Source organism: Procambarus clarkii, chromosome 60 (genome assembly GCF_040958095.1).
Source record: "Procambarus clarkii isolate CNS0578487 chromosome 60, FALCON_Pclarkii_2.0, whole genome shotgun sequence".
Lineage (NCBI taxonomy): Eukaryota > Metazoa > Arthropoda > Malacostraca > Decapoda > Cambaridae > Procambarus > Procambarus clarkii.
The window spans coordinates 3,655,732-3,681,401 of NC_091209.1; the positions used below are offsets into that span (position 1 = coordinate 3,655,732).

The 25,670-nt window shown below is 50.2% G+C and overlaps 1 protein-coding gene across 3 annotated transcripts in view; it reads right to left on the reverse strand.

The window, feature by feature from the left end:
• Positions 1-25,670, reverse strand: part of LOC123766697 (saccharopine dehydrogenase-like oxidoreductase) — a 356,813-nt gene that overhangs the window by 795 nt on the left and 330,348 nt on the right. The window lies entirely within an intron of this gene.

Consider the following 25,670-nt stretch of genomic DNA (forward strand, 5'->3'; position numbering starts at 1 on the left):
ACCTGCCTCAGTTTACCAGAGCCGCCCGCTAAAGTGATAAGCACGCTTGTAAGAAATTCCATTTTTTTTTTTTTTTTTTTTTTTTTGAACATAAAACTAATTATTATATATCATTCCATGGGTCCCAAGGAAGTCAGTGGTAAGTAAGTAAGTAATTATCAAAAGAAGGCACCAAACTGGGAAGGCTATGTAGCACCATCAAATACGCAAAATAATCAGAGGGCGCTAAATATCACCAAGGATGCCAATACGAGAACAAAAACGCATAAGGCGAACGATATCAAAAGTATCCGAGTCACCAAGAATTCTATCGAGGGACAGGTGACCGCGAGGGGCGGTCGGAAAGCAAGACACACGCTCGTCCTGGAAGTCAGGACATTCAAGAAGGACATGCACGACCGTAAGAGGGACAATGCAACTAGGACAATAAGGAGCAGGGCGGCGCTCCATCAAGTGACCATGGGTTAAGCGAGTATGGCCAATACGCAACCTCGCCAGAGCTGTTTCCCACCGCCGGTTACGGTGGAAGGAGGACGGCCACGAGGAAACACAACATTTAAGAGTACGTAGCTTGTTACCAGTAACAGACAACCAAGAAGCCTGCCAACGGGTAAGGACTGAGGAATGGATAACCGGGTAAAAGTCGGAATACGGAATGCCTTTACGAGAGATGGGACAAGAGCGGACAGCTTCCTTAGCGGCAGCATCCGCACGCTCATTTAAAGACACACCAACATGGCTGGCAACCCAACAAAACTCAACCGACTTAAATTTACTGTGAACGAGAAACAGCCAATGCTGGATCTCGACAACTACTGGATGAACCGGATTAAAGGACCCGAGAGCCATGAGGGCACTACGAGAGTCAACAACAACCACAAAGGAAGACTGACAACGAGAAAGCAGGAGACGAAGAGCATAGAGAATAGCATAAAGTTCCGCTGTAAAGATGCTAGTCTCCGGAGGCAAGCGACACATATGAGTGCGATCAGGAAAAACAACAGAGTAGCCAACACCGTCCGCTGACTTAGACCCATCGGTGAAGACAGAAACGGAGCGGGAGTGAGAAGAAAAGTGCTCGAGGAAAAGGCGTTTTAGAACCGTAGGAGGGGTAAAAGCTTTAGTGATACGGGTCAAGGAAGTACAAAACCGCGGAAGAGGGACCCTCCACGGGGGCAAAGAAGGAACAACACGAGGAGAAACATCAGAAATACGAACGGAGAGAGAATCCTGTAGGCGAGATAACCGGACAGAAAGAGGGAGGTGGTGAAGAGGAACAGGAACAGCAGGAGGGGTAAAAGTTAAAGCACGACAGAGGCGAGAGGAAGGATGTTGCAAGGACCGCGCAAGATAGCGAAGGCAGTAGCGATCACGGCGGTCCTGGAGAGACAGGAAGCCAGTGTCAACATATAAGCTAAGGATGGGAGTTGAACAAAAGGCACCAGAACTGAGGCGCAACCCAGTATGGTGCAAAGCATCAAGACGGCGAAGAGTAGAAGGAGAAGCAGACGAGTAAGCAGGGCAACCATAATCGAGCTTAGACAGGACGAGAGAGGAATGTAAAGCAAGGAGAGTGTGCCTATCTGCCCCCCAAGAAGTATGGGACAAGACCCGAAGGAGGGTAAGGGCCTTAGAGCACTCAACACGGAGGTAAGAGATATGGGGAGACCAAGACAAACGAGTGTCAAGGAATAACCCCAAAAGCTTCGCGGAATCTTTGTATTCAAGGGGATGACCATAAAGTGACAAAGAGGGACGAAGAACAACCCGTTTCCGCGTAAAAGTCATGGCACAAGTCTTAGAAGTAGAGAACTTGAAGCCATGACCTGTGGCCCAAGACGACACGGCATCAATTGCAAGTTGAAGCCGGCGTTGAAGGAGAGGCGAATCATCACCCTGACAACAAAGGGTAAGATCATCGACATAGAGAGCGGAGAAGACACCAGAAGGAAGAGAGGAAAGAAGACCATTGAGGGCAACAAGAAAAAGAGTAGTGCTCAGAACACTACCCTGGGGCACACCTTCGTATTGCTGAAAAGAGGGAGAGAGAGCGGTACCAAGGCGCACCCGAAAGGAACGACGAGAGAGGAAGCTGCGGAGAAAGAGAGGGAGATGACCACGAAGGCCAAAAGAATGAAGTTGAGATAGGATATGATAACGCCAAGTGGTGTCGTAAGCCTTTTCTAGGTCAAAAAGGACGGCAACAACGGAGGTCTTCGCAGCAAAAGCAGTACGAATATAGACCTCCAAGTTCACCAGGACATCTGTCGTGCTGCGGCACTTGCGGAAACCAAATTGAGAAGGGGAGAGGAGGTGATGGTGTTCCAGGAACCACATCAGACGAACGTTAACCATACGTTCAAAGAATTTGCAGACACAACTTGTGAGAGCAATAGGGCGAAAGTCCTTAGGGGAAGTACCCAGAGACCCCGGTTTGCGAACAGGGAGGACAACGGCATCGAGCCAGTCCTCAGGGACTGACGACGACTCCCAGATCCGATTATACAGACTCAGTAAATACTGAGACGTGCTCGGAGGGAGATGGCGAAGCATCTCATAATGAATACCATCGGAGCCCGCCGCCGTAGAACCGCAGAGGGCCAGGGCAGAACGAAGTTCAGAGAGAGAGAAGGGATCATTATAGGGAAGCTGAAGATGAGTGCAGAAATCTAAAGGACGAGACTCAAGGACAGGTTTACGAAAAAGGAAAGATTGGGGAAGATGAAGACCAGAGCTAACAGAAGAAAAGTGGGAACCCAGTTCAGAAGCGACCTGCAACGGGTCCGCCACAAGAGTATCATGGAGGTGAAGGACCGGTGAAACATCGGGAACGAACTTACCCGCTATCTTGCGGATACGCTTCCAGATCTGGGCCAGAGGGGTCTCGGACGTAATTGTTGAGACATAAGATGCCCAACATTCACGTTTAGCCGTACGGATGGCCCTACGGGTCACCGCACTCGCTTTCCGAAAGAAAAGAAAAGAATCGGTCGTCTGCCTACGGCGGTGCCTCTTCCAGGCTGCACGCTTACAGCGGACAGCCCGAGCACAGTCCGCATTCCACCAGGTAACGCACTTCCGTGGACCCCGAGAGGAAGAGCGAGGAATAGAGCGGAGGGCAGCGTTGAAGACAGTGTCATGAAAAAGGAGGAGAGCGCGAGGGAGAGGCAGAAGGGAGAGGTCAGGGAGAGCAGCACTGAGGGTAAATAGGGTCCAGTCTGCCTTAGCAAACTGCCACCTAGGGAAAGAGAGGGAAGGGCGAAAAGAGAAAAAGGAAACAAGGATGGGGAAATGATCACTTCCATGGAGGTCATCAAGAACCTGCCACGTGAAATCTAAGTAAAGAGAAGAAGAGCAGAGAGAAAGATCAAGACAAGAAAGGGTGCGAGTCCGAGAGTCCAAATGAGTGGGCTCATCAGAATTCAGAAGAGACAGGGAAGAAGAGAGGAGAAACGGCTCAAGGAGGCGACCCCGGGTATTCGTCAGAACGTCACCCCAAAGAGAATGACGACAATTGAAGTCACCCAGCAGGAGCACAGGCTCCGGCAAGGAGTCCAGGAGGTGGTCCAAATCAGGAAGAGAGAGCGGGACACTCGGGGGGAGATAAATGGAACAAACTGTGTACCATTTCCCCACAAAGATACGAGCAGCAGAACAATGGAGAGGCGAAGGAAAAAGTAAAGGAACAAAGGGAACATCAGCCCGAATCAAGAGAGCAGAAGAATTAGAAGCCCCAGCAATGGCTGGGGGGGGGGGAGAGAAAGGAATAGCCACGAAAACGACCAGGACGAGCACCAAGCATTGGCTCCTGGAGACAGACACAAAGGGGCGAAAACCGCGAAATCAGAAGGTGGAGTTCGAGGAAATTGGCGTAATAACCTCGAACGTTCCATTGAAGAATGGACAACGACGAGAAGAGAAAGGACAAAAACAGAGAACAAGGAAGAAACAAAGGCGAAAGAGCAACAGAGCACGTTAAAGAATATCAGGGTCGGGATCAGGGTCAGCAAAGTCAGGGTTAGGGGGCATGGGTAAACTGAGCAAAGACGGAGGGAAGGAAACAGGAGAACAGATCAGAGGTGGGCGGGCAGGGTCCGGAGGAGGAGGAGGAAGAGGAGGAGACAACGGAGAGGAGCCGTCAAGGACAGCAGCAGGAGGAGGAGGAGTAGAAAGAGGGAAGCGCACCCCAGCAAGAGCAGCAACCGAAAGGGAAGCAGGGGCCAAAGAAACCTCCAAAGCAGGAACAGGGGGCGCAAGCACTGAAACGGGAGGGGAAGGAGCAACAGAGCCAGAAGGAGGAACTGAGGAAGAAAGCGAAGCCTTCTTACCCGCCGGGGAAGAGGAAGGAGAGGAGCCAGGCTTACGCTTCTGACTTAAAGAGACCGGTGTCCCAGCAACTACGTACCGGGCAACGGATTCCAGTGTCTCAACAGGAGAAGCCGAACGAGAGCACACACGACGGCCATTAGGAGAGCGATGGACATCCGCCCGCACCGACAGGCGGTGGGGAGAGCCGATAGATGGAGGAAGAGGATGGGAAGGAGGATCGGAGGGGGACGAGGAAGAAGACACAGAAGACACGACAGACCGGGTAGAAGGAAGGGGAACCCCAGACAGAGGACCAGGAGGAGGATCCTTCGGGAGAGAACCCAAAGGAACAGAGGAGGGGGCAGTGGGCGCATCAGGGTCCAAGGCCCGGAAACGGTTGTGAGTCTGAGGAAGGCGGGGAGGACGAGGAGAGGAAGAGCGCAACACGCGAGCATAAGAGATATTAGCATAAGGCGGGAGCCGGCGAACCTGGCGCCTCGCCTCAGGAAAAGATAAACGCTCCCGGTGCTTCAGGTTGAGGACGGCTGCCTCAAGCTTGTAATGGACACACGCACGGGAGAAGGTAGGATGGGCCTCACCGCAGTTGAGGCAACGAGCCTGGGGAGAAGTGCACTCCGACTTAGAGTGACCTTCGCCACCACACAAAGGACAGAGAGAGACAGTCCTGGAGCAGCGGAGGGCACCATGCCCAAACCTCCAGCACTTGTTGCAGAGCCGAGGAGAAGGAATGTACTCCTGGACAGAGCACCTGGCACCAGCAAGAATGACAGAGGGTGGAAGGGTCCTACCATCAAAGGTAATCTTCACAACCCGGAGGGGTTGACGGCGACTACTACGAGGGGGACGAGTAAACGTGTCCACCTGGAGAATAGAATGGCCCTGGGCAGCGAGGATATGTCGAATATCGTCGTGGCAGTCGCGCAGGTCCCGAACACCGGTTGCAACATGGGGCGGGAGCAAAATAGTGCCAACACTGGCATTCAACTGAGCGTTCTTCGAGACCCGAACGGGGGTCTCGCCAAGGCAGGATAAGGCAGCCAAGCGGGAAGCAGCATCCTGAGAAGGAGCAGCAACGACACGTGTACCGAGACGAGTGGGGTTGAAAGTAATGGAGGCATCCACGGAATCAATGAGATGTCGATGAAGGGAGAAATCGTCAGGAGGCGCAGAATCAAGAGGGAGGAGATCAAAATATTTGGCCCACGAAGCGGGACCAAACAAGGCTTGATAGGTAGCAGAACTGGAAGGAATCGAGCGAGGGCGGCCGTGATGAGGACGGCGGTGAGAACCCCCAGAGAGGGGTTAAAAGGCGCAGTAGTTACAACTAGAGAAGGAGCCGCGCCAGGGGACGAGGTAGTCACCACTGGGGGCTTGGGGCTCGACCCAACCACAGAGGAGGGAGGGGAGCCAGGGGAAGGAGTCAGAGAGGCCAAAGGAGGAGCAAGGTCGGGGCCCAATGCAGCGGAGGCTACAGAGCCCGGTCTTCCAATACGGACCGACTCGGGGGCTTGGTCGCCCACCCCACGAGCCTGAGAAGGTAAGCCAGAAGCAGCCGAAACAGGGGTTATCATCTTGACGAAAAGAAGAATTCACTCACGAATGTGCCCCCACACCCACCATGGAGCCACAATTAGAGGCAGGACACCCAACAAGAAGCTATCGCCGATCTGGTCGGGGCCTCCTAGGGGTGCGTCGTGAGTATACGCCCCACAAACGCCACCTTAAGAAACCGACAGTCCGTCGAGATCGGGTTCAGTGATGAAGTGGGGATTGACAATAAAAGGTTCCCCTCGCTCTCGACGTCGGGTACTGCAGTTCTACGGGTGCATGAGTATGCCTCCTCAAGCACCCGGGCGTCAAAATAGAAGTAGTCCATGGAAGAACCAGAACGAGCAAAAGGTCGGCAGGAAACGGTAAGCAGATAGGAGAAGAGGGGGGAGAAAAACGAAACAGAAGGAAAAGGAAAAGGTGCCCAGCAGAATTGGAGAGGACGGCAGCAGGAGCACAAGGCTAGAAAAGGACAGAGGACTGTCCTAAGGAGCATCACACTCCGGCAGCCGCCCACAAAGCCCCCACACGGCGACAACGAGCTGAGCGGGGAGGGGGAAGTCAGTGGTAAGGTTCAACCTAAGAAAACACATGAGAGGATGACCAAACAGGAAAAACAAGAGATCATTCTTAAACATGAAACTGGTATAAGTGTTAATGACTTAGTGGATGTCCCTTCCTCATTTATTATGAAAATGTATGCAGCATGGGAAGAATTGCAAACTTTTGTTGAAACAACTCACCCAAATCAAGCTGCAGTAGGCCGTTGCCTTAACCACTGTGATAGAGTTAATTGTGACATTCCCCCTGTGTGCATGAAATCAACTATTCCCACAAAATAATTTTTTCTTAGTAAAATGATAAATTCCCTTCCCTGAATCTCAGTCCCTGAATACAATCCCTGAATTGTCCATGAATACAATCCCAGAGGGGTGGGGGGGAATCCTCCACAAGCAGTTCAACAGCCACAGTGGGAGAAGGACCTCTCCCATCTTCCACCCAATAGATGCCCTACCTGCCCCAATCCCTACCAGACCCCCACTAGGTGCCCACCTAGGGCACCCTTCCCCACTTCCCCCTCTCCAGGACCTCCCTTTTCCCTCATCCCCCAAGCTCTCCCTTCTCCCCTATGCCCTACCATCTTCCCCACCCCAAGCCCTATATTCTCCCTCACCCCCCTTAAGCCCTCCATTCTCCCTCACCCCTCTAAGCCCTCCCTTCTCCCCCACTCCCCTAAGCCTTCCCTTCTTCCTCACCCCCCCTCAGCCCTCCCTTCCCCCCACCCTCTCTCCTGTTCTGCCTCTCCCCCTTCTTCCCAATCACCCCAAGCCCTCCCTACTCCTCTATTCCCTTCCCCCTCTCAATAGTAGTCTTGTCTTTCCCTCCCCCCCATGCCCTCCCTCCTCCACCACACTCCCTGTCCCAGACCCTCCCACACACTAGATCCCCCTAGGTCCCCCATCCTAGGCCCTCCCATCCAAGACCCTCTCCTGTTTCCCTGCTTCAGGGGAATTAACAGAAACTGAGGAAGGACAGAAGAGAGTCAGTTTCAGGGTGATTTTCTTGAACATAGATGGGATTACAAGCAAGGCAAGTGAACTAAGAGAAAGATCACAAAAAGTGAACCCAGATGTAATCAGACTCACAGAAACAAAACTCTCAGGAATTATAACGAATGCTGTGTTTCCCCAGGACTACACTGTAATAAGGAAAGAGAGGGCAGGAAGTGGAGGAGGCGGAGTAGCCCTACTAATGAGAAATAATAGAGTTTCAAGGAGATGGCTATCCTGGGCTGCAAGGGATTCAGAGATTACATTACAGGCACCATGTCAATAGGAGGTTATCTTGAGGTTATCTTGAGATGATTTCAGGGCTTTTAAGTGTCCCCGCGGCCCGGTCCTCGACCAGGCCTCCACCCCCCAGGAAGCAGCCCGTGACAGCTGACTAACACCCAGGTACCTATTTTACTGCTAGGTAACAGGGGCATAGGGTGAAAGAAACTCTGCCCAATGTTTCTCGCCGGCGCCTGGGATCGAACCCAGGATCACAAGTCCAGCGTGCTGTCCGCTCGGCCGACCGGCTCCCTCTCGGCTCGGAGGACCAAGAATAGTAGTAGCAGTGATATATAACCCTCCACCAAATGACAGAAGACCCAGGCAGGAGTATGACAACAACAACAACATGTCAGGTAACACTATAATTGAGAGAGCAGCCTCTGCTGCCTGTAGAAATAGATCCCATCTTCTCCTCATCGAGGATTTCAATCACGGAAGGATATACTGGGAGAACAAGGAACCATATGGAGGTGACGATACATGGAGAGCCAAACTATAGGAGGTGGCAACAAGAAACTTCTTATGCCAGCATGTTAGGGAACCCACGAGAATGAGAGGAAATGATGAACCAGCGAGACGTGACCTAGTCTTCACTATGAACGAATCCGACATAAGAGAAATCGGGTTCGAGATCCCAGTAGGAATGAGTGACCACAGTGTACTGACGTTTGAGGATCTGGTTGAAGAAGGGTTAATGAATTCGAGGAAGGGAACTGAAAACAAAAGGCTGGCATTCTGAAAGGGAAACTATGTGGAGATAAGAAAATTTCTAAAAGATATAACATGGGAATCAGAGCTCAGGGAAAAGATGGCCCAAGACATGATGGATTACATCACGCAGCAGTGTAAGGAGGCAGCAGACAAGTTTGTCCTGGTCCAAAAGGAAAACAATGAAATGAAAATGAGAAACCCCATGGTTTAACCCTTAAAGTGGCATCACGTCATATGACGTGTTGGACGTTGTTCCAGTCAACTGTGCATCATGTCATATGATGTGTTGGAGTACTACGCAAGATTTAAACGGCCCGCGGATACACGGGGTTCACCACACCTTCATCAGGGCTCTTGTAAACAGACACCATTTAAAAAAAAAATCGTGGGCCAAACTCCCGGGTGTTATTGGCCTCAGTATTGAGTGAGCAACCAAGCCTGACACACACAGCATGAGCTAACAGCACTGCTGTTCAGCTTGTGACCACAGCATTGCCTAAAAAGGGTCCGTCTAATTACCACAAGCTACACATGCTTCACAAAGCTTCCTGGCAATACGTTAGTAATGACTAAATATGATATGTTAGGTTAGGCTGACCTAACCTAACCTAACCTAACCTATCCTATCCTAACCTATCCTATCCTATCCTAACCTATCCTAACCTAACTTAACCAAACCAAACCTAACCGAAGCTTGGATCGTCGACTTGATTTGGCGTCACCAGCTTTTTATTTTCGTCTAATTTCTTTATAAAAAGATACTTTTCAGATTAAAATTATGTTTTTTCGTGTTGTACATTCAGCACATTATAATGAGTAAATATATCATATTTATTCATTACTAACGTATTGCCAGGAAGCTTTGTGAAGCTTGTGTAGCTTGTGGTAGCTTGTGGTAATTAGACGGACCACCTAAAAATGCCAAAATATACTTGTTCATGCTATTATATAGCGATGATATTATTACAGAAGACTCCTGACTGTGATAAAACTGACCAGGGTTATGATAATAGCAGGATTGTGGTGATATTTAGCGCTGTGCGCCATGGAGGGAGGAGTAATGCTGTGGGAGGGAGGGTGGTGGCGATGTCTTCTGACTGTGTGTGGCCACCTTTTATTGACTGCACTCAGCATACCAGCTTAGTGGTTCGCTATGGTGAACACAAATGTAGATACTTATATATAACGTGTGTATAGAGGGTATAAACAGCAAGAAAAGTTTTGGAGCCACCATTTTGGTGAGGGCGGTGGCGTCGTCTGCACGACGCCACCATGCAGACGACGGTGTTGTTTACTGGTTACCACGATGATCTTTGGGCACCATACCAGTTTATTTGTACAAGTATGGTGAATAAAACAGGTAGATATTTATATATAATGTGTGTATATAGCGTAATAACACCACACAGTATTGTTGGAGGAGAAATATTAGTGCGTCTGGCCTTGAGGGCGGCAGCCATCAGCTGACTGTGAGAGGTCCTACGTCTTTGTACCTTTACTCACCATACAAGCTTAGATGACAGTTATGGTGAACAAAACATGTAAATACTTATATATAACGTCTGTATATAAGATATATAGTGTAATAACACCACACAGTATTGTTGGAGGAGAAATATTAGTGCGTCTGGCCTTGAGGGCGGCAGCCATCAGCTGACTGTGAGAGGTCCTACGTCTTTGTGCCTTTACTCACCATACAAGCTTAGATGTACAGTTTTGGTGAACAAAACATGTAAATACTTATATATAACGTCTGTATATAGTGAATTATAGCAAAAACAGTATTGTGGGAGGAGAATGTGGGCGAGTTAGATGACTGGAGGGAGGGCGGGAGTGGCTGGCTGGTACACGGTGGTCACTCCTCGTTACTTTTTGACTCATAATAGCTACTTAGTGGTTCGTTATAGTGAACAAAACTTGCAGATACTTATATATAACCTGTGCTTATAGTGTAATAACCGACAAAGTATTTGTTCACCGATTGATGAACATAATTGTATCAACAATATGCACACCTTATTTTTGAGTACAGCAATGATTCACTTATTTTATTATATAATATATCAAACTACACACTATTGAATAATATTACAGCAAAAAAACTATGAAAAATCAATCAGAGACATTGAAATAATTAGGTAATTATATCTTTGTGGCAACTCCGGCCTGACAGCTGGCGAGCAACAGACCGCCTGGGACGCATGCTGAGTCAGCGCCTATAATTTGCCAGACTTCCCCGCCCTATAGCGGGCAATATGTGCCACTTACGATTTTTTTATTATTTTTCCCGTGATCAGTGAACACAAATTAACAGGTTAGGAAGAAAAAATAATTTTTTTTTTTTTCAAAATGACATGTGCCTGTGGGGATGACAGGATATTAAACCCCGAGCATGTTAGGGGTTAATTAGAGATGTAGGCTAGCTAAGCAGAAAAGTAAAAGTACATGTAAAACTATAGAAATAACAGGACACTTGAGAGCAGAGAGAGATACCAGAGTGCCAGGAATGATTATGTAAGGTTGAGAAGAGAGGCAATACGAAAACGACATCGCAAGGCAAAGACTTGGCCTAAAGTGCTGCACAGCCACATCAGGAGAAAAACAATAGTAAAGGAACGGGTAATGAAATTGAGGGTAGGGGCAGACAGACTCACTGCAAATGACAAGGAAGTGTGTGATGAACTGAATAAGAAATTACAGGAGGTCTTCACATCAGAGCAAGGAGAAGTTTCAGAGATAAGAAAGGGAATAGATAGCCAGGAACCACTAGAAGAGTTTGAGATTACCAGTGGGGATGTAAGGAAACTTTTGCTAGAGTTGGATGTGACAAAGGCTATAGGCCCAGATTGAATCTCCCCTTGGATAATAAAGGAAGGAGCAGAAGCACTGTACCTGCCACTCTCCATAGTGTATAACAAATCCCTTGTAACAGGAGAACTGCCAAACATATGGAAGATGGCTGTTACGAACCTTACCTCCTGTGTAGGTTAGATTTAATAATACATTTTTGGTGGACACGGTGGACAATGTTTGACAGAAATAAGTCTACAGCTGATATTTGGGAGGCCATGAGTTACCAGTAATACTCTGCCAAGTAAAGTAGTACTTTCTCAGCTGGAGATGGTTAGGAATAATGTGAACTGGAATAGCCTAACTATGTGAGGGAAAAAATGGACTCAATCAAAAAGCATGCATAGGGAATATAGTAAATAAAGTCAATAAAGAGTTTGATTGCAAATGTAAAGAATAGAGTATAAAGGAGCGATGACGCAGGAGAGGTGGACGCCACTTTGACGTGAGGGGAGATGGATTCATTGACGACCAGACCTTGCTATCCGAAGGTTTCTCTGGCCGTACAGTCAGCTAAACCATCATTACTTGTTATCAGGGTTGCAAGATAGGGTAGAGTAGTAATGCAGTCTTTGGTGATGTTTTATAAGAGAGAGTCTAGGTTTTCTAGAGGTTTCATGTGTGTGTGTCATCGTTTGATAGGTGTGGTGGCTGTGTGCACGGTTCCAGGTTTGGGACGGTGAGCCTTAGGGTATCCAGAGCCTGCTTGGGAGTTTCATTAATACAGAATGACCTTGTGTTGCTAGGAATATAATTTCATATATGTAATGTCATGTGTCTTATACATGTAAATTTGTGTCTTTGTACTAGGCTGTTTTTCTTACTCCTTGATTTTCCCTGGGCTCAAGTAAAATAAATAAATAAATAAATAATAAATAAATAAATGTTTATTTAGGTAAGGTGCATACATACAAGAAATTTTACAAAGATTGATGGATTTATAGATAGAGCTAGTACATACAATGCCTAAAGCCACTATTACGCAAAGCGTTTCAGGGAAATGAAAAACTTAAATGACTAAAGCTTAATACTAATTGAGTATAAAGAATAAAATGTGTTGAGCACAAATAAAAATAGAGATAAAAAAGGGGGGAACATGGCTGAAAAAGCAGCACAAATACAATTAGGTCAACAAACAGCGTTGTTTAAAAAAAAACAGACATTGGTTGACAATAGAGGGGTAAGGTAGGTTATAGAGAACTTATTAGGTAGTGCTTCGTTTTTATCTTAAACTGGTTGAGAGAGGTACAGTCTTAAACATGGTTGGGAAGGTCATTCCACATTCTGGGTCCCTTGATTTGTAGAGCATTTCTAGTTTGATTAAGTCGTACTCTTGGAATATCAAAACTGTATTTATTTCTGGTGTGGTGCTCATGGGTTCTGTTACAACCTTCTATGAAGCTTTTGAGGTCAGGATTGGCATTACAGTTCAGCGTTTTATATATGTATAATACACATGAGAGAATGTGCAGTGACTTAATATCTAACATATTCAGAGATTTGAGTAGGGGTACTGAGTGATGTCTGGGGCCAGAGTTGGATATTGTCCTAATAGCAGCTTTGTGTTGAGTAATTAGAGGACGTAAATGATTTTGGGTAGTAGAACCCCAAGCACAAATACCATAGTTGAGATATGGTATGGATAGATGAGGGAGTAATAGAGAGTCACCAGGGCAGGGCGGGGTACATAATATCTGATCTTAGAAAGAATGCCAACAGTTTATGAAACTTTTTTGATATATTTAGAATGTGTCCCTGGAAAATTCAGCTTGTGATCAATGAGAACACCAAGGAATTTGCCATCTAATTTGTTACATATTTGGGTATTGTTTATTTTGAGATTTATTTGATTAGAGAATCTATTGCCAAACAGAATATAGAAAGTTTTGTCAATGTTAAGGGTGAGTTTGTTGGCAGTTAGCTAATGATGGACTTTATTTAGCTCAGTATTTACTGTGGCATTTAGAGCAAGGGGGTCAGGACTGGAGTAAATGAAGGTTGTGTCGTCAGCAAATAGAATTGGTTTGAGGTGTTGGGAGGCATTTGGAAGGTCATTAATGTAGATGAGAAAGAGGAGAGGGCCAAGTATGCTGCCCTGAGGAACACCAATGTTGATGGGTAGGGTGGGAGAAATTGAATTATTCACAGAAACATACTGGAGCCTGTCAGTAAGGTAAGATTCAGCCTGGATAAGGTAAGGTAAGGTAAATTACCTGTAAGGAAAGATACTGGAGCCTGTCAGTAAGGAAGTAAAATCATCTATTCCCTTAGACAACATTTAAAGATCTACCACCACCAAATTCTTGACAGGCCTCTTTGATCTGACACAATTGGGTAGCCTGTCCGTGAACACCTCACATATTGAGAAGCCTGATTGAAAGCCTAATAAAAGTAGATAGCCTGTATGTGAAATCTGACATAGAATTGTGTAGCCTATTTATTCACTTTGCTTTGTGTAGAAATTTAGAATATTTTTAATAATGGTATAATATGAATATGTACTTTATTACTTATTTATGTACATTTTTATTAATCTCTGTGAGAAGTGTTCTCGAGTGCAAAAAATTTACCAGTTGACAAGGCAGTCAAGTGAACTAAGCACTGTCCTTATCAGTTTTCCAAACTAATTCTCAGCTTAAAAGAGAAAGGTGGTGCTGAAGTTAAAATTTTGTGTTGGAGTCTGCTGTATCTTAGCACACTAAAAATGGATTTGGTAGCACAACAAATTGTCGACAATCCTAGTGTTGAGGGTTTGAGTGCGGCAAAAAAGTCTATCCTAGTGGCTGCTGGCAAGCACTATGGGCTATTATTGCACATGGGAATGGTGAAGATGGAACTGCTAAGAGAGATAATAATGCACTGGGTAGATGAGCAAATTCTCTCGCCGGAAATATTAGAGCAGTCCCCGTCCACCAGTGATGCAAATATAACTACAGGTAAGGTGGAGACTGAGATGCAATGGCAGGCAGAATTGGAACTAAAGAAGTTGCAGTTGGAGGCAGAACAAGCTCAGAAGAGGCTGGAGGGAGAGCAAGCTCAGAAGAGGCTAGAGGCAGAACTAGCTATGAAGAAGTTAGAAGTGGAGCAAGCTCAGAAAAAAACCAGCGTTGAATGTAATGAAACGCCATTTTCTGGGTGAGACCCGGAGGCTCCGCGGAGCTTTACCGGCTGATATGCTACCTTGAGGCTACCTTGAGGTGCTTCCGGGGCTTAGTGTCCCCGCGGCCCGGTCGTCGACCAGGCCTCCTGGTTGCTGGACTGATCAACCAGGCTGTTAGGCGCGGCTGCTCGCAGCCTGACGTATGAGTCACAGCCTGGTTGATCAGGTATCCTTTGGAGGTGCTTATCCAGTTCTCTCTTGAACACTGTGAGGGGTTTGCCAGTTATGCCCCTTATGTGTAGTGGAAGCGTGTTGAACAGTCTCGGGCCTCTGATGTTGATAGAGTTCTCTCTCAGAGTACCTGTTGCACCTCTGCTTTTCAACGGGGGTATTCTGCACATCCTGCCATGTCTTCTGGTCTCATGTGGTGTTATTTCTGTGTGCAGGTTTGGGACCAGCCCCTCAATTATTTTCCACGTGTAAATTATTATGTATCTCTCCCGCCTGCGCTCAAGGGAGTACAGATTTAGGCTCTTTAGTCGGTCCCAGTAATTTAGATGTTTTACTGAGTGGATTCTAGCAGTAAAGGATCTCTGCACGCTCTCTAGGTCAGCAATTTCTCCAGCTTTGAAAGGGGCTGTCATTGTGCAGCAGTACTCCACTCTAGATAGCACAAGCGTTTTGAAAAGTATCATCATCGGTATAGCATCTCTAGTGTGAAAAGTTCTTGTTATCCAACCTGTCATTTTTCTTGCAGTTGTGACGGCTACTTTATAGTGTTCTTTAAAGGTAAGGTCTTCCGACATGAGTACACCCAGGTCCTTTACATTGCCTTTTCGTTCTATGTTATGATTTGCCAATGTATGATCTGCTAATGTCAGACTTAGGTATCAGTCATGTGTATGGAGTTCTAGGGCCTACCGGGGACCACGGCCAGAACCTGGCCCCCTCAGAGGCAAGGGGAGCAATGGCCTATAGAAACCCCCGTTACCTTGAGGTTACCTTGAGGTGCTTCTGGGGCTTAGTGTCCCCGCGGCCCGGTCGTCGACCAGGCCTCCTGGTTGCTGGACTGATCAACCAGGCTGTTAGACGCGGCTGCTCGCAGCCTGACGTATGAGTCACAGCCTGGTTGATAAGGTATCCTTTGGAGGTGCTTATCCAGTTCTCTCTTGAACACTGTGAGGGGTCGGCCAGTTATGCCCCTTATGTGTAGCGGAAGCGTTTCCCGTGTGGTAGGAAGCATTCTATGTCTGCCATCGACCGGGTCAAGCATCCAGAAAGGTAAGCATTCCAAAACAAACCCCTATTCTGGTGAAAATTGCTACCTAAAGCCAAATTAGTGGATAGAACTCTTCAACAGAAAACAAGGAAACTAGTATGATGTCATACGTCACCGCGCTGCTGTCTGCGCAGCTCCCCCCTTCCCGGGAGGGGGAAGGGGGAGCCTCAGACCTCCCACGTCGGCTATCCACCCATCAGTTCTGAGGCTGGATGTCAAAACACGCGAAAAACCGCCGACCGGAGGGAGGGAGGGTTGCCGGGGAGCCTCTGGGTCTCACCCAGAAAATGCCGTTTCATTACATTCAACGCTGGTTTTCTGGGGGGAGCCCCGTCGGCTCCCCGGAGCTAACTACCCACAGAGGAAGGTCAAAGGGACAGAACCGAGAGGCAGACACCACCACCCCCCACGGAGGTGAGACAACCGGCAGTAAAAGCCAACCCAAGGCGCCACAGCCCCGAAAAGTCCCGGAAACAACATGAGAACAACGAGCAGCAAGGCCCCTGCACGAACACCAAAAATCCATGCCCGAAAGACCGCAAGGCCATGTCGCCCAGGTGGCAGCGAGAGCAGCGAAGCCACGAACGCCACAGGCATGAGAGAAGAACACAGGCAGCTGAGCCGCAAGAACACGGCTGACCACCCGGGACACCATCACCCGCGAACCGGGAAGAACAGAACTGGATCAACGCAAAACGCGCTCCGGGCCCAAACGCCGTGGCATGCAAACAACAGCGGACGGCCGCCACTGAACACAAAACACGACACACCCCCGGCCCGACCAATGAAGCACCAACAAACCCTGGACCCCTCCAGAACGCAGCAGCCCCAGCCCGCGCCAGAAAAGATGGAGACTGCTGCTACCGAACAACCAAAACGCTAAAACCAAAGGAGCAAGAAAACTCAGTGACTCGACCCCTAGAGGCAAAGGCCAAAAGGAAAGAGCCGACGAAAAAACACACCGGAACCGAAGGGGCACTACCAACCGAGGAGAAGACAGAGCACGCTGACCAGAGACTAGGATGGTGCAAGCGGCGCACGAACAGGCCGGAGGTGAAACGACGCACAAGACAGCTTACTAACGGTGCAGAAGCAACACTAAGACCGAAAGCAAGCTGAAGCGGCTCCGCCAGCGCCGCACGAAAAGAGGCGACAGTATGTGGCAAGACGACGGCCCCCAACGCCCACCAGAAAACCAAGCCGAGAGTAAACCAAGCTAACAAGAGTAACCACCTAAGAAGGGACAGTAAAAGGAAGGACCGCCAAAATACCCCATACTGCTGCCAAGAGAATCATGCAGGTGGGACACCTACCACGAAGCCACCCGACCACCAACCGGAGGCGAGACCGTGAGGCAGAACATAAGCAGCCCCGACAAGGCCCCTCCGAGCCCAGGAAAAGGCGGAGCCCAGGAAAAGGCGAAGCCGTGGAAAGATCTTGGGCGCGACCACCGAAACCCAGGCGGCACAAGGAGATGGAACGTCTGCCGAACAGAAAAACTCCCCAAAGCATGCAAGCCCGCCAGGAGTTCAGAAACGACGGGTCCGACGCGAGACATCCCAAGACCCAAAAAAAAACCTACCAGCAGGGCAAGCTAGGAAACCAAAGAAGGCGGAAGGGTCGCCACCAGAACAGTACCCGAACCAAGGGGTACGAACAACTGCAATAGACCGAGACAAAGAAGCACATCACAGGACACAGGCTGAAAAACGCCCAAGAACACATGCAGAACATCCCTGCTGCAGAGGAGGCAGGAAGAAAGAGCAGAAGCACAAAAAAAACAGGAAAACAACCAGGGGTGGACAATCAGGCAGGGACAGAAAAAACCCCACGCAATCCCTAGGCACAAAACAGCAACAAAGTGCCACACCACAACCGGACACAGGAACAAGGACACGCCACCGTGAAACACGGTACCAATGCACAGGTGCAGCAGCAGCAGCAACAGGCACCACTGCAACATGCAACATGTAAATAGCAACTCCCTTCTGCAAAGGCAGAGAACGGAGCAGGCAGACCCCAGACAGGACCAACGGAGACACGACAAAACCCCGCAGGCCCAGAAACCTGCACCAGGCGACTGACGGCGGAGAAACCCCGCTCGATACCTGCTGGATGAGGTACTGGGAGCTCTTTTACACCTCAAGCCCGGCCTAAGGCCAGGCTAGACCGGCCAGAGGGTGGTCCACCAGGCAGCTGCTAGGAGCAGTCCACCGGCCCACATACCCCCACAACCAGGACGGGCCGGAACTGCTATACGAAAACAGGCTAGTGTGCCCTGGAAGTCCACGGACGAACCAGCAAGAAGGGTTATGCTCGTAAGTAGGTCGTGTAACAAGCACAGACCTCTGATGGTAATACAGTGTTCCCCAAATGTGCCAATAGCACCACTGCACTCCACTGGTACTAGCCCGCAAGTTCTACCAGATAGGCGGGACCCAAGAGCCAGAGTTCAAACCCTGCAAGCACAGCCAGGAGCCTTACCAGGTGAGTACAGAACCAACCCTACAACCCCCACACCTCACAACATTAAAAAAGGTGCATCCCCTGAATGACTCCAGCATGGGTTGGACATGCACATGAGGGGGACAGGAAGGGTTGAAAAAGGGACAGTCACTGGTGTGCGAACGGTCTCAGTCGTACAAAAATATGCCTAAATAAAGACAGGTATATAAACAACTCCGCATCCAGCGCCCGGCCAAAAGACGCCAGACCGCAGAAATTCACCTGGCGAACGGTGGCACGAACTTGACACGACTCAACCGTGCCCAGAAGAACCTGGGAGCACCACCAGGTGAAGACGCCAGAGCCGGACCCTGCCGGACCCGCAGGAGAGCAGGGAGAGGCGAAGGAGGCGGTCCACACCCATGACACAGGGAAAACCACGGTGTCCTCCCCACAACTGGGAACCAGGACACCCCCAGAGCGAAGGGACACATACCGCAGCCAGGGAGAAGAACGAGAGGTAAAGCACTGTAGCAAAAAGGGCACAAAACACCAGCACTGAAACACCGCCCAGACCAAAACAAACTCCACGGCGCATGCGCATAACACGCTGGCCGAACCGCACACCCTCTCTGCGGGAAGGAGCCAACCAGGACTACTGCACAAGTAGCCAAAAGAGGAAGCAGGAACAATAAAACTTTCCAAAGAAGCAAAGAGCCCAAAAAGGAACCCAACAGGGCGACAAGTAGCCCAACCGGGCGACAAGTAGCCCAACAGGGCGACAAGTTGCCCAACAGAGCTACAAGTAGCCCAACCGGCCCACAAGTAGCCCAACCGGCCCACAAGTAGCCCAACCAGCCCACAAGTAGCCCAACTGGGCCACAAGTAGCCCACAACGGCGACAAGGACGAGGAGCCGACAGACGTTCCAATAATGCGGAAGTAGCGAAAAACCTTCCCGAACCCTTGAGAACACAGAAGCCAACACTAGTCCCGAAGGCACACGAAGACGCAGGCGCACCCGAGATCAGAAGTCACGTAGAACCCCATCGAACGGGGAAACATGACGAAAACACCGTCCCAAAAAAGGGTGGGAGGAAACATCCACTCACAGGACGGAACCAACCGACTCAAAGGCCAAGGAACCGAGCCCAGGGAGGGGCCGACGCCCAACAGCACGTACGGCGAGTGGGGAGGAAAGACCCCACTCCGCGTAACCACAAGCCCCGCCTAGAGGGGGATAAAAAACCCCACGGGGTCCAACGGGGCCAAGGCCCCCCAAGTCAGCCCCTCCCCAGCCCCGGGAACCTACACGACAGGCCCCGGGGCTGAGCCGTTCCCCCAGAGCCCCGGCCGTACCAGAAAACCGGGGCAGCCGTGAAAACACTAAGGAAGGGAGCCCACTGGCAGACTCATACAACACGGCTGGAGGAACAGGCTCCAAATGCCCCCGTCACTACCCCGGAAAGGGAATTCCCCGAGACTGTCCGAGTCTCAACACCATCAAAAACCCCGCCCTGAACCTACAGACGGTAAGGAACCGGATGCAGGCAGGAAGGGTGATCCAGGGAAAAGACAAGGGGGCGTTGATGGAACCGAAGCAACCAACACCCCCAAGTCCCAAAACGAACTACAACGGGGCAGCCCCGGGGCTCCCAGGAAGGAAACCACGAGAACGTCGCCACCACCTCGTAACCTGGTGGATAGCGCGCAGGACTCGTAATTCTGTGGCGCGGGTTCGATTCCCGCACGAGGCAGAAACAAATGGGCAAAGTTTCTTTCACCCTGAATGCCTCTGTTACCTAGCAGTAAATAGGTACCTGGGAGTTAGTCAGCTGTCACGGGCTGCTTCCTGGGGGTGGAGGCCTGGTCGAGGACCGGGCCGCAGGGACACTAAAGCCCCAAAATCATCTCAAGATAACCTCAAGATAACCACCAAGGCTCAAGTGCAACGCCTCTGCTGCCCGCACCCGCTTTGTCAGCACAACTGGGTAACCGAGCCACAACGAGCAGCCAAACTCGCAGGACTCCGGGTCGAAGGTGTCGCCGACCCCACAGGCAGCCGACGGAGGCAAAACAGAGTCACATAGAGACAAAGGGTGAGAGCAACCCTCAAACTCGCTGGAAGCCAGGGGGGGGGGGGGGGAGACTGGGGTCACATCCATCGGACCCGCACGCCCCCAGGGGTTTCCCAGGGCCCCGAGCGTTTACTATAAGAGGACTCGCGCTCAGGTAATCCCAGGCAGGGTACTGCTAACCGGCACCCAAAGCTACCAAACAACTTTCAAAGAGCTGAACCCCCGGGACGTGTACACTCACGGGGACCTAGCAGGGGGTACCACCAGAAAATACTCAGAACACAAGGGACACAAGGGGCAAGAACGAAGGCAGACCCCCCCCACCAAGTAGATAAACAAAAAGAAAAAGAAAACCCTGCAAGAGGACAGCGTACCCAAGCGGAACAGAGCCGGCCGCTATGATTGGTAAAGACAAGCTGCACAGGACCCTGCGCCCCACCAGTGCAAAAACTGCCCCTTACTCTAAGGCGAACAAGGGAGACAGAACACCAGAGCACACAAAGAGCGGCTGAAAACCAAGCAGTAAACGGCCAAGCAGGGGCAGGACCCAAGGAACTTGTGGAAGGTGGCCCCAAGCCCCAAGGACAGTACTTACAGGGCACCTAAGGAAGGGAACCCTAGGCGCATGCAGCCCGAGTACTGGAGAATCACTCCCGGCTCACGCACCACCTAGAAAACAGACACCACACACTAGTACAGTGCTGAAACAACCACTGGAGCCGGAGCACATAACCGGTGCCTATAGCATCAGCCAAAGAACTGATGGGTGGATAGCCGGCGTGGGAGGTCTGGGGCTCCCCCTTCCCCCTCCCGGGAAGGGGGGAGCTGGGCAGACAGCGGCGCGGTGACGTATGACGTCATACTGGTTTCGTTGTTTTCTGTTGAAGAGTTCTATCCACTAGTTCGGCTTTAGGTAGCAATTTTCACCAGAATAGGGGTTTGTTTTGGAATGCTTACCTTTCTGGATGCTTGACCCGATCGATGGCAGACATAGAATACTTCCTACCACACGGGGGTTTCTATAGGCCATTGCTCCCCTTGCCTCTCTGAGGGGGCCAGGTTCTGGCCGTGGTCCCCGGTAGGCCCTAGAACTCCATACACATGACTGATGCCAAAGTCTGACATTAGCATATCAGCCGGTAAAGCTCCGGGGAGCCGACGGGGCTCCCCCCAGAAATTAGAGTTAAGAGATTAGGCTAGCAGAATTGGGAATTAGATAAAAAACCAGCGTTGAATGTAATGAAACGCCATTTTCTGGGTGAGCCCTGAAGGCTCCCCGGAGCTATCCAGGCTGAATGGATGGGCAGAGAGCACCACGCCGGCCAGGCAAAGAAGACACAAAACTGCATCAAAAGGCCCACCTCGACAACAAAACCTATAAGTACCAACACGACCACAACATGTGCCAAGACCCAAAAAGATCAGTCTGTAAGCCAGGAAGACCCCGGAACTCCAGAAGGCAGAACCGGGTCACACGAGGAAAGAAAGCCCCCTGAACCCATAAAGGGGGCCCAAGAGGAAGAAACCTCTGGAACGAAACCAAAGTACCCAAAGGAACCCAGAATCGAACCAGGGGGAGCCCAAACCACCACATTTGCCGGCGGAGAACACCACAGAAAGGCAAAGCACAGCCCCCAGACAGAACCCCCAGGGAAACGGTCATAACAGACCGAAAACCGAGGGACAAGATGTGGGAGCAAGCATAACAGCCAGGGGACACTGAGCCCAATCCCAAGGGCCCAGACCCAAAACAGACAAAAAGGGAAAAACGGTGTAAAATCAACACCCAAACGTTCCCAGAGGAATAGGAAACGGACAGAAAACACCAGAAAAGCAAAGAAACGACAACAGGAGAATAAAACCCCTGAAAAAAGGTGAAAACTCACCCAAGAAGCTTGCTCGCACATCCAGACGCATATAAACAAACCGCAACGCCTCCCTGGTGGCCACGCCGGGAAACCGGCAGACGAAAATGGCAGCCAGAGGGCTGTGACCGACGCTAAAGATACGAAAACACGCCAGCAAGAGTGGGAAGCAAGTAGACTGGATGGGCGAAAAACTCCGCCCAAAAGCAGAGAACCCAGGCAGGGGCAAACCGCCCCAGAACTGCTAGCAGGCTTCCCCCACAGCCCTGGGAACCAGCAACAGAGGCCCTGGAGCGGAGCCGTCCTCCAAGGCCTCTGCCCTGAAAGAAAAGCAAGAGTCCATGGGAAAGGCAGCAAGAAAGGGCCGCTGGTAAGACCCAGCAGCCTTTGCAGGAGGAACAGGCTCGAAAACCTCTATCCCCCAACCCGAACGGGGCAGCCCCCGAAAACCGCACGAGTCTCGGCCCCAACTAAACCTCACCTTGACCCCGAAACCCACAGACAGTCCGGAGCCGGGAACAGGGAGGGAAAGGGGCGAACAGCATCTAACCAACCGGGGCGGCCTCGGGGCACCCGAGTGGGAAACCAACCTAGCATGTTACAGCAACCTAACCTAGCTTGCAACACGGATGCCACCTGTACTCTGAACAGTAATAACATCAGGAGAGTACTGGAGAACAAGCAGGGAATCTCTCGCAAGACTCCGGGTCAAGGTGTCAGTGATCCAACAGGCAGCATGATGGAGGTAAAAGTGGCGACTGTTACTCGGAAGCAAGGGCACAGCAACCAACGATCCCGTACAAGACGGGTTGGAACCCAGAAGACACATTCAATGGTCCCCCGAGCCCAGACAGGGGTTTCCATGGCCCGTAGGCTGACTGCTACGAGAAGCCCGGGCAAGGTGTTGCTAACCGGTTAAGAAACCCAAACATAACCAGAGGGTAGAGGATAGCACTGAAAACCCCTGCGACGTGTACAATCACGGGGGCCTAGCAGAGGGCCGCCAAACACTACCAGTGGAACTATAGCCACACTAGGCAGACCCCCACCAGGCATGAAAATAAAAATAAAAGAAAAACCCCGCAAAAGTACACCGTCTCCAGAGGCAACAGGAACCGGCCGCCGCTTAGGTGGCAGACTGTGCAACACCTTGACGCCCTAACCAGCACAATACCAATCCCTACCCAGGGCCAAACAAGGGCCCCAAGCCCCAGCTGGCCCCAAGGGCGAGGCAAATGCCGAGCAGCAAGAACCTCTATGGGAATGGTTCCCAAACGCCCCAGGGAAGATAACCCTGTTACGCAAGGGCAGTACTCACAGGGCGCTTAGGGAAGTCAGCCACTAAGCACATGCAGCCCCGGCACTGATGAGGTACTCCTGGCCACCGCACAACACCAACACACGGCAGTAAACGCCACACAAGGCAAACACCACCTAGGAAACTGAGGCCAGAGAAGCGTCTATCCCGGTTGACATTAGCTTACGAACTGAAGCTTGGCAGCCGGCGCGGTAGGTCGGGGGCTCTCCCCTCCCCGTCTTGGGGCAGGGAGGGCTGCGCGGACGATCGGCGCGGCAGTAAAGTGTGATGTTTGCTTGTTTCCTTGTGATTGTAGGGAGTTTCTACCTCTCTGTTCATTTTTTTGTTTTAGTTTTTACCATGTGGGGTTTGTTTTGTTATGCCTACCTTTCTGGGTGCCTAACCCCGGTCAATGTCAGATAAGGAAAACCCCAACCACAAAGGGGTTTTCCAGGGCCATTGCTCCCTGAAACCTCTCTGAAGGGGCCAGGTTCTGGTGCTGGTCCCTGGTAGGTCTGAACTCCTTAGCTAATGTCCCGGTCTAATATAACATACATTAGCCCAAGAAGCTCCAGGGAGCCATAGGGGCTCCCCACAGAAAAGCTGGAGATGCAGGCAGGAGTGAAAGGGAAGGTACTCCATTGGATAAGGGAGTACCTAAGCAACAGAAGACAGCGAGTTACTGTGAGGGGTGAGGTCTCAGATTGGTGAGAAGTCACCAGTGGAGTCCCGCAGGGTTCAGTCCTTGGACCTATACTGTTTCTGATATATGTAAATGATCTCCCAGAGGGTATAGAATCGTTCCTCTCATTGTTTGCTGACGATGCAAAAATTATGAGGATTAACCCCTAAACTGCGTTGCCTCCAAATGTGACACCCCCACAGTGCGCAGGAAATAAATTCTCTGGAAAAAATTCTTTTTTCTTTTTAAAGTGTCAAAAACCCTTCCCTCAGTATGGGTATGTAAAAAAAAAGTTGAAATTGTACTTACTTTGGCTGCTATGGGGTCCGTAAGTTGGGGTGTGACGTCGTCATTCCCCGTGCGCCCGTGCCGTAAGCTCTCGGAGCTGGTGGGGCGCTCGGGGCGGGGCGCGCGAGTTGCCGCGAATATATTTTCGTTCATTTTTTGCGCACCTTTCCAAATACATTTTCATTGTTTTTATGTGCCAATCCAATGTATAATGAACACGTACACTATATTATCGCAGTACAACATCCGTACTGTCCGTAGACACTGTGTTACGTGCATCGCAAACAAGTTCACTTATCCTGCACAATTTCCAATGTATCATGCCTAATATATTTATATTTACACTTTATATACACACTGTACAGTATCACACACTATATACACACACCATAAACACACTCAGTACTCTGCAAGTGTGTGATATGCTGCGAAACAGCCAACGGGGCAGAGTGGCACTTTGCACTCCACACACCAGGTGCTGATGCATCTTCATTTTTGTTCTCTGTGGGTAGTGTTCCTGCATACTATACACACACGTTTACCCTTCTCCCGTGATGCTGTGCCTGGCATATACTTGAGCATATGTACTCCGAAGTTCTCATTACCCCTCAATCTGTCTGGAGCTGCATGTGGCATTATTGCTTGCACTCCGCGCGGTACAACAGAACCCTCCTTGCCATACTTTACTAGCAGCTGTGACACAACACCAGCACTGAATGTATGTATAGACAGTCTCCTGCCAGATTTTACAAGGTACATATTGAAACAGTTGAGCACTGCAACATCCATGAGGTGGAAGAAGAACTTTTTTGTCCACTTCACAGACTTGCGCACGCACTCCACTCCACCAAGCTTCATGTCACACTTATCAACGAGGCGCATGTTCACGTTATAGTCTATGACACAGTCTGGCTTATACACGGTGTTGCGTGTCTGAAAGTGGACTTTCCCACTGTCCAACATGGCACCGGTGTGAATCGTAGTCAGCATATTCACCTCGCGTCTGTCCTTCCACTGCACTGGCAGCGTATTGTCACACTTGCGCAGCTGGCACTTACCCACGGCTATAGCTATACCGAACACTGGCATTTCCTTCCTGTGGCCCTTCACAGTGCCACATACGCCGGTGTTGTGGGCAAGGAGGTATCTGGTCAACAAGGGGCTGGTGTAATAGTTGTCGGTGAACAGTACATGCCCCTTGTTCAGCAACGGTTCCATCAGGGTTTTTACGACACTGCCAGAGAACCCGTGTTCATCTTGAGCCGGTATGTCGACGTCTGTACTAGAATATAATGTCATGTCGAAGACGATACCAGTCTCACAGCACAAAACACTTCAGTCCAAATCAGTGCCGCTTTGATGGG